The sequence below is a fragment of the Biomphalaria glabrata genome, chromosome 12, assembly GCF_947242115.1.
Source record: "Biomphalaria glabrata chromosome 12, xgBioGlab47.1, whole genome shotgun sequence".
Classification (NCBI taxonomy): Eukaryota; Metazoa; Mollusca; class Gastropoda; family Planorbidae; genus Biomphalaria; species Biomphalaria glabrata.
This window is the reverse complement of record NC_074722.1, coordinates 31,389,505-31,397,990: the sequence shown is the minus strand read 5'-3', so window position 1 is coordinate 31,397,990 and position 8,486 is coordinate 31,389,505. Positions and strand designations below refer to the sequence as shown.

The window sequence follows — 8,486 nt, the reverse complement described above, 5'->3', positions numbered from 1 at the left end:
TACTTTACTACTTTACTACCTATCAAGGCGTGAGGAAGGGACGGGGGGGGGGAGTACTTTACTACTTTACTACCTATCAAGGCGTGAGGAAGGGACGGGGGGGGGAGTACTTTACTACTTTACTACCTATCAAGGCGTGAGGAAGGGACGGGGGGGGAGTACTTTACTACTTTACTACCTATCAAGGCGTGAGGAAGGGACGGGGGGGGGGGAGTACTTTACTACTTTACTACCTATCAAGGCGTGAGGAAGGGACGGGGGGGGGGGGGAGTACTTTACTACTTTACTACCTATCAAGGCGCGAGGAAGGGACGGGGGGGGGGGAGTACTTTACTAGCTTTACTACCTATCAAGGCGTGAGGAAGGGACGGGGGGGGGGGAGTACTTTACTACTTTACTACCTATCAAGGCGTGAGGAAGGGACGGGGGGGGGAGTACTTTACTACTTTACTACCTATCAAGGCGTGAGGAAGGGACGGGAGGGGGGAGTACTTTACTACTTTACTACCTATCAAGGCGTGAGGAAGGGACGGGGGGGGGGAGTACTTTACTACTTTACTACCTATCAAGGCGTGAGGAAGGGACGGGGGGGGGGAGTACTTTACTACTTTACTACCTATCAAGGCGTGAGGAAGGGACGGGGGGGGGGGAGTACTTTACTACTTTACTACCTATCAAGGCGTGAGGAAGGGACGGGGGGGGGGGAGTACTTTACTACTTTACTACCTATCAAGGCGTGAGGAAGGGACGGGGGGGGGGAGTACTTTACTACTTACTACCTATCAAGGCGTGAGGAAGGGACGGGGGGGGGAGTACTTTACTACTTTACTACCTATCAAGGCGTGAGGAAGGGACGGGGGGGGGGAGTACTTTACTACTTTACTACCTATCAAGGCGTGAGGAAGGGACGGGGGGGGGGGAGTACTTTACTACTTTACTACCTATCAAGGCGTGAGGAAGGGACGGGGGGGGGGAGTACTTTACTACTTTACTACCTATCAAGGCGTGAGGAGGGACGGGGGGGGGAGTACTTTACTACTTTACTACCTATCAAGGCGTGAGGAAGGGACGGGGGGGGGGAGTTCAAGCTTGAATACCGATGTGATAGTGTTCTGTTTACTGAGCGCCAAAAGGTACCCTTGAACCTCCCAGATTTCCTCTCCTTCAACTTGCCCACGAGGAGATTGGACCTAAGCGCTGTGAGCGGGGCCGGACTTAGACGTGATAAGGCCCCAAAGCAATTAGAGCAATGATGTCCCGCTGTAATCAGCATAGTGCATTTTCCTTCTTTGCTCTTTCTTAAAAAAAATGATTGAAAATATCACTGGGAATGTATGGTCCCCCCAAAAATGTTAGGGCCCTAAGTTACAGCTTATGGTGGCCATAGGTAAATCCAGTACTGCCTCTGGTATTCTATAAGCAAGAAAGTTGTGATCTATAGAAGCCGTTTTTTAAGTCAATGATTATAACTGTATCATGTTTGAAAGAGATCAATAAAAAGAAGTTTTATAGACTAAACTTTTTTTTTAAATCATATAAAGTAGCATCAACAACAACTTAATGTTAGACTATGTTAACAGCGATTAGAAAGTATATAGATCTAGACCGCCGCTAGATGGCGTGTGCGTGAAGTAGACTGAAGTCTGAGAACCAAGGAAATGTGTGCAATTATTTTAGCATTAAATGGGATCGCGGTCCGGTCAAGCGGGGATGGAGCGGGAAAAGTCAATGGATCCTGACCAATGGTCAAGAGGATAAGAGAACTACTAAAACGCCCATCAATCATAAACTGGACACCGAGATAAGGTGTTTTGGGAAGTGGCGGATCATTTCTCTGAGAGCTGTCTCCAGCGTACCAGGCACGTGCTCCACACGACAGTCTCAAGACTAAGTTTGACTTAATAATAGACGCAGTGTGAAATTCGATACACCATAACATGATAAAGGGCCAAGCCTACTTATTAATGTTCACATTCGACATAGTCTACACAAATGTAAGTCAGAACGTTGTCTAATGGATCCTCTTCATAGATAAGCAAAAAGTTGTTAAAACAATTAATGAAAAACTTTAAAACTTATTAACTATATCTGTTATTCTGAACGAAAAAAAACAAATTCTAACATTGAAACAATCTTTCATTCACCATAACAATCTTTCATTCACCATAACAATATTTCATTCACCTTAACAATCTTTCATTAACCATAACAACATTTAATTCACCATAACAACATATCATTCACAATAAAAATATTTCATTCACCGTAACAATCTTTCATTCACCATAACACTATTTCATTCACCATGACAATGTTTCATTCACTGTAACAATATTTCATTCACCATAACAATATTTCATTCACCATAACAACATTTCATTCACCGTAACAATCTTTCATTTACCATAACAATATTTCATTCACCGTAACAACATTTCATTCACCGTAACAATCTTTCATTCACCATACAATATTTCATTCACTGTGACAACATTTCATTCACTATAACAATATTTCATTCACCATAGCAATCTTTCATTCACCATAACAATATTTCATTCACCGTAACAATATTTCATTCACCGTAACAATATTTCATTCGCCGTTACATTCTTTCATTCACCATGCAATATTTCATTCACTGTAACAACATTTCATTCATCGTAACAATCTTTCATTCACCATAACAATATTTCATTCACCATAACAATATTTCATTCATCGTAACAATACCGTAACAATCGTTCATTCACCATAACGATATTTCATTCACCGTAACATTCTTTCATTCACCATAACAATATTTCATTCACCATAACAATATTTCATTCACCATAACAATATTTCATTCACCATAACAATATTTCATTCATTGTAACAATACCGTAACAATCTTCCTATAATCATAATAATCTTTCATTCACCATAACAATATTTTATTCACCGTAACAATCTTTGTCTTGCCTATAAAAAAAATCTTTCTCTCTGTATCTTTCTGTAACAATAACAAGAATTCGATCATTATTTTTGGTGTTTAAAACACAAACGACAATGTGTTTAATGTTCTGGGGTCTAATGATTTATATGCCTTTGGAAGGTTATAGCAAAACTTTAGTATAATAAAGTAGATTTATGATTGAATCGAGTTTACGATACTTCAGTTTTCCTGTTACGCTTGAATTGGGACAAAGTCATGTTCTTACATTAAACAACTATGGGATGGGACAGAGCAATATAGACATACCGAAAGCCCGACAAGCAAGATGGACATTTGAACAGACAATGCGCTTGAAATCTGAATGCTTTTTGTATGAACTGGTCAGATGACAGCTAGACTTGACCACGCGGATAAACAACCCACGGGGGGGGGGGGGGGGTCGGGGGGGAGACAGTGAAACATCCCTCGGGCCGCGGTTCACCAAGCGGATACTCTGTACACAGCGATGGTACGCCTTGGCGTCGACCAAATGCTTATTAGACCCAAGAGTTGGTTAGAGATTGGGATAGGGGGTGTGTGGGGCGGGGAAGGTCGTGATGACCCACACTAATGTCCAGCGCTGGCTGCTCCTGGGGAACGATGCCGTCACGACCTAGCCGAAGCAATAATAATTATCTGGGCTTGGAGAAGCTGCTTGACCTCTAGAGGCGAGTAGAGATGACCAGAGCTGAGAATATTAAAATGAAGATTTACAGAGTTATCCCTAATGTTGTTATAGAAATATTCCTCTGGGATATAATCATTTTTGTTAGAAGTTCAATCATGTGTGTAACAAATTCAACCCTTTGTGTGAGAACTTCAACAATCATTTTTGATACAACTTCAATCAATAGTTTCACTACTTCAATCAATTGTTTCATTACTTCAATCATTTGCGTTACAACTTCAATCAATTGTTACAACTTCAATCATTTGTTACAACTTCAATCATTTGTTACAACTTCAATCATTTGTTTTACAACTACAATCATTTGTTTTACAACTTCAATCATTTTTGTTACAACTTCAATCATTTGTGTTATAAGTTAAATCATTTGTTACAATTACAATCATTTGTGTTACAACTTCAATCATTTTTTGTTTTAGCTTCAATTCAGGGCCGGCCTTAGATAATTGGAGGCCCTAGGTGAAGTGAATTCGATGAAAAAAAATTAACAGCGAACAAATATAATTACCCAATTTATTTAAAACCTAGTGTATTCTAGCAATAACATTGGGCACAAGTTTCTCAAGTTCTAAAAATTGTTTTGAGTCCTGTGCGAGAGCCCCCCCCCCCTCCCCCAAGTGGAGTTTAACTATCCCTGAACCAATAAGTGACCCAATAAATAAATCAATAAGTGACTAATTAATGCAATAATAAAGGAAATATGTAAATGAATGGACTGTAGCTGAATATCAGAGTCAGCCACAATAGCTGCATCATCAGCATACAGGAGTTCCCTGGCAAGTAGCTTCCTAACCTTGGTTTTTGCCCGCAGCCTTGATACATTAAATTGTCTTCCAGAGGATCTTGTACGGAGAAACACACCTTCGTTTATGTCGTTGTACGCATAATGCAGTAGACAGGAATAGAATATGCCAAACAGAGTAGGTGCGAGCACACATCCCTGCTTGACACCACTGCAAACCTCAAAAGGTGCTGATTGGGCTCCATTGAATTTGACAGTACATTTAGTTTCCTCGTGAAAACACTCAATTAACTTCAGTTGTTTGGGAGGGCAGCCTATTTTCCTCAGGTTGACAAACTATCTGCTGCTTGCCAGAAGTTCGGCTTAAACATCAGTCAAAGCAAGACTAAGATACTTGTCCAAAACACAAACACTGCACCTCAAGTAAGCATTAATGGCCAACCACTAGAAATTGTTGATCACTTTTGTTACCTTGGCTCCATTATATCCAACAACACTCTACTGGATAAAGACATAAACAACAGGATAGCCAAGGCAATGGCCACCATGTCACGGTTGCAGAAAAGAGTCTGGGACAACATATTGCTGACTAGCAGTACTAAAGCCCTAGTCTACCGGACCTGTGTGTTGAGCACCTTGCTGTACGGAAGTGAAACATGGTCAACCTACTCATGGCAGGAAAAAAAGCTGAATGTCTTCCACCTCCGATGCCTAAGGCGGATCTTTAAAATAAGGTGGCAAGATAAGATAACCAATGAGGAAGTGCTACATAGAGCAGGATGCCTGGACATCCGCTCTGTTATCAGCAGCAGACGCCTTGGCTGGCTTGGCCACGTTCGTAGAATGCCAGTAGGTCGACTTCCACAGGACATTCTGTATGGCGATCTAATAGAAGGCAAGAGAGCCGCTTGTCGCCCACTTTTACGTTATACGGATGTATGCAAACGCGACATGAAGCTCTTCAAAATCGACATTGGCAACTGGGAAGAGGTGGCACTGGACAGATCCACATGGAGAGAGAGCATAAAGGAAGGGTCACAGATTGCAGATGTCATACACAACAGAAGCAGAAAGAAGGGTGAAAATGCAACGGCGCTTGGTGATTATATATGCCCAACCTGCGATCGCAGCTGTGTATCAAGGATTGGCCTCTTTAGTCACACAAGAAGTTGCAAAGGGAAAAGATCGTCTCTCGAGACGTAAAATGCCACAGATGTAAATGAATATACTATATGAGATTAACATTTAATTTAAAAGTGATCCACACATATAGGTTGAAGACCTTATTGTAATACTCTAGAGCAGGGGTTCTCAACCTGTGGGTCGCGACACCCTTGGGGGTCGATTGACGATTTCCCAGTGGTCGCCTAAGACCATCGAAAATATGGATTGTTATTGTCTATTCTTCTATTGCTGTATGTGTGTGTGTGTGGGGGGGGGGGTCGCGGCAGAGTGGGGGATTGTAAAAAGGGGTCGCGAGCTTAAAAGGTTGAGTCCTCTAGACTCTAGTAGAGACCCAAGGTTCAGTAGTGTGACTTTACTTTTGTCTAACCCTTCAAGTTTCGTTTTAACCACGTAATGTCACACTGGTTGGGCCTTTGAAGATTTCCATTTCTCTTTTGAAGTAACGTCTGTATTTTATAAGATAAGATAAGATAAGGTAAGATAATCTTATCTTATCTTATCTTAAAGGGAAACAAAAGTGGTATCCATGTCAAGTTCATTGATAACTACAGTGGTCAAAGTTCACTTCAACTATAAGCCTAGTATCTTTAATGGTTCGGAATGTGTTGAAATTGTGTGACTTTATTTGAAACTGGTAAAGTTAATAGTTTTCCCACTCAAAGTTCAAATATCGTAGTAAAGCAAACATTTATACTTTATTTCTCATTGGGGAAAAAAGCGAACACAAAATGAACTAATAAAGAGAATTGAACCCACGACATGTGTGTCACTAGCACGTTGTTCTAACCAACCAAGATACACAACAAAAGGTCAGGCATAAAACATTTTGATATCTAGATCTATAGATGACATCTGTATGGCATAGCCAATAAAAAGCTGCCAGAGTTTTTAACTTTATATCCACACAATGTGAACACAATAATATTTGTCTCAATTATTCATAAAGTGACGTCATCGATCTGAAATTTTAATGAACTGTCACGCAGCTCGAGTGTCTGTGCGAAATTTCATCTAGATTTGATAAACATGCAAAATATTTTTAAAAAAATACTTAAACAAAAAAAACAATAAGGAAAAAAACTGCACGTGTACAGCCATGTATCATCCTGTATGTCAATATTGTATTAGTTATTTCCCTTTTCTTTGTGACACAAAATTAATTGATTACTCCTTATTACTTCATTAATTGGTTAATTTTTTTTTTCAGTGACGCCTGTTTTGTTGGGGACAATGAATAATTGTGTCGAGTTTCCACATGATCCGAGACTGGGAAGTGGGAGTAACTAACGTGATCAAAATTTGGGAGTGATATGATAGGAGTGATATGATAGGAGTGATATGATAGGAGTGATAGGATAGGAGTGATATGATAGGAGTGATATGATAGGAGTGATATGATAGGAGTGATATGATAGGAGTGAAATGATAGGAGTGATATGATAAGAGTGATATGATAGGAGTGATATGATAGGAGTGATATGATATAACATTTGTAAGATGGTTGTCAAAATAAATGAGTTAAACTTGTAATCACTAAAGTGAGTGCTAATACTAGGATTTCAAAAAAAAAATTAAAAAAAAAACACAACAGTAAAAAATATTAACGTCGTCGGCAGGATTCGAACCTACGCGGGAATATCCCAATGGATTTCAAGTCCATCGCCTTAACCACTCGGCCACGACGACCGCGTGAGTCGAATAACTTAACAGTTTTTCATTTCTTAGCGGCGATGTTCGGTTCGGTCTAGGTCAGTCCTACAACCTTGACCTTTTCGATGACGTCTTTTACAGGTCAGCCTTGGTCTTTCCAACCATACCCGTTGTAAACGCCACATTCCCTTTTGTAGTCTAATCTCTTTGATTGAAGAGCTCCATTATTCAATTCAATTTTTTATCCTCTGTGACTTTATCTGGGAATGTTAAAAAATAACTACCGCCAATGAGTGGAAATGTTTTCATCTTTTGTTCGATGTAAGGGGCAATGTTACAATGATCGAATCTTTCTTTACCATCGATGTTTAAATGTCCGTTATCAGTTACACGCCATTCTCTCCCTTTATTTTATTTTAATCGCTCCGTCTCTTGTGTGTGGAGCATTCCCACAATTCCCTTTTGGGACAAGTCCTGCACAAAGAAACACGCTCAAATTTAGAAATTGTCTTTTTTTGGTGATCGATATCGTAGGTAGTCCCAGTGCACTGAGAACTTATCTTGGATCATGAGCTCCCTTCCAATTGGCGCACACGTTACAGCTCTATTATCGACGAGACAGATTAGAGCAATCGCGAACGATGTTGGTTTCGCGTTTGATTCCTCTTAGAGAAAGTGTATCTAATTTTCATCAACTTGTGCCAAAAGGTTAACATGATGTCATTATTTATTGATTTTGTTAATTTGTATTATTTTCGTTGTACTCATTGGTGAGTTAGTAACTGATAATCTATTCTCTTCGTCTAAAGTGCATAATGCTACGCGTAGCTGTATGAAACAATACACCTTCCCGAATCTTCGGACTCGAAGACAATTTGTAGAAAAGACTTGAAACAATAATTATTTAATTTATAGAGCGCTGTTAACAAACAAAATGTAGGCTCAAGGTGCTGTGATAACATTACAAACATAAACCCGAGAGCTAAAACTGTTGCTGTTAAGATGGCAAGCTAATTCGAAAAAATCTTAAACAGATAGGTCTTAATGTTCTTCTTTAATGTGGTGTAGCAAGTTGTCTGTCTGAGATCAATAATGAGCGGGTTCCAAACCATGCACGGAAAAAGTTTGCAAAATTTTAAGGGGGAAATGTGATACTACTAGAGTCTATGGAGCGCAGAGATCTCTGAGGGACATATGGAGTGATAAGTTCACTATTAGAAGGACATTTCTGATTTGTAGATGCA

General features: G+C 40.0%; 1 non-coding gene across 1 annotated transcript; it reads right to left on the bottom strand.

Annotated features, from left to right (window-relative positions):
* Positions 1-7,196: 7,196 nt before the first annotated feature.
* Trnas-uga (transfer RNA serine (anticodon UGA)) lies at positions 7,197-7,278 on the bottom strand. Its single transcript has one exon. It is a non-coding gene; the product is annotated as a tRNA-Ser (tRNA).
* Between the last annotated feature and the right edge of the window lie 1,208 nt (positions 7,279-8,486).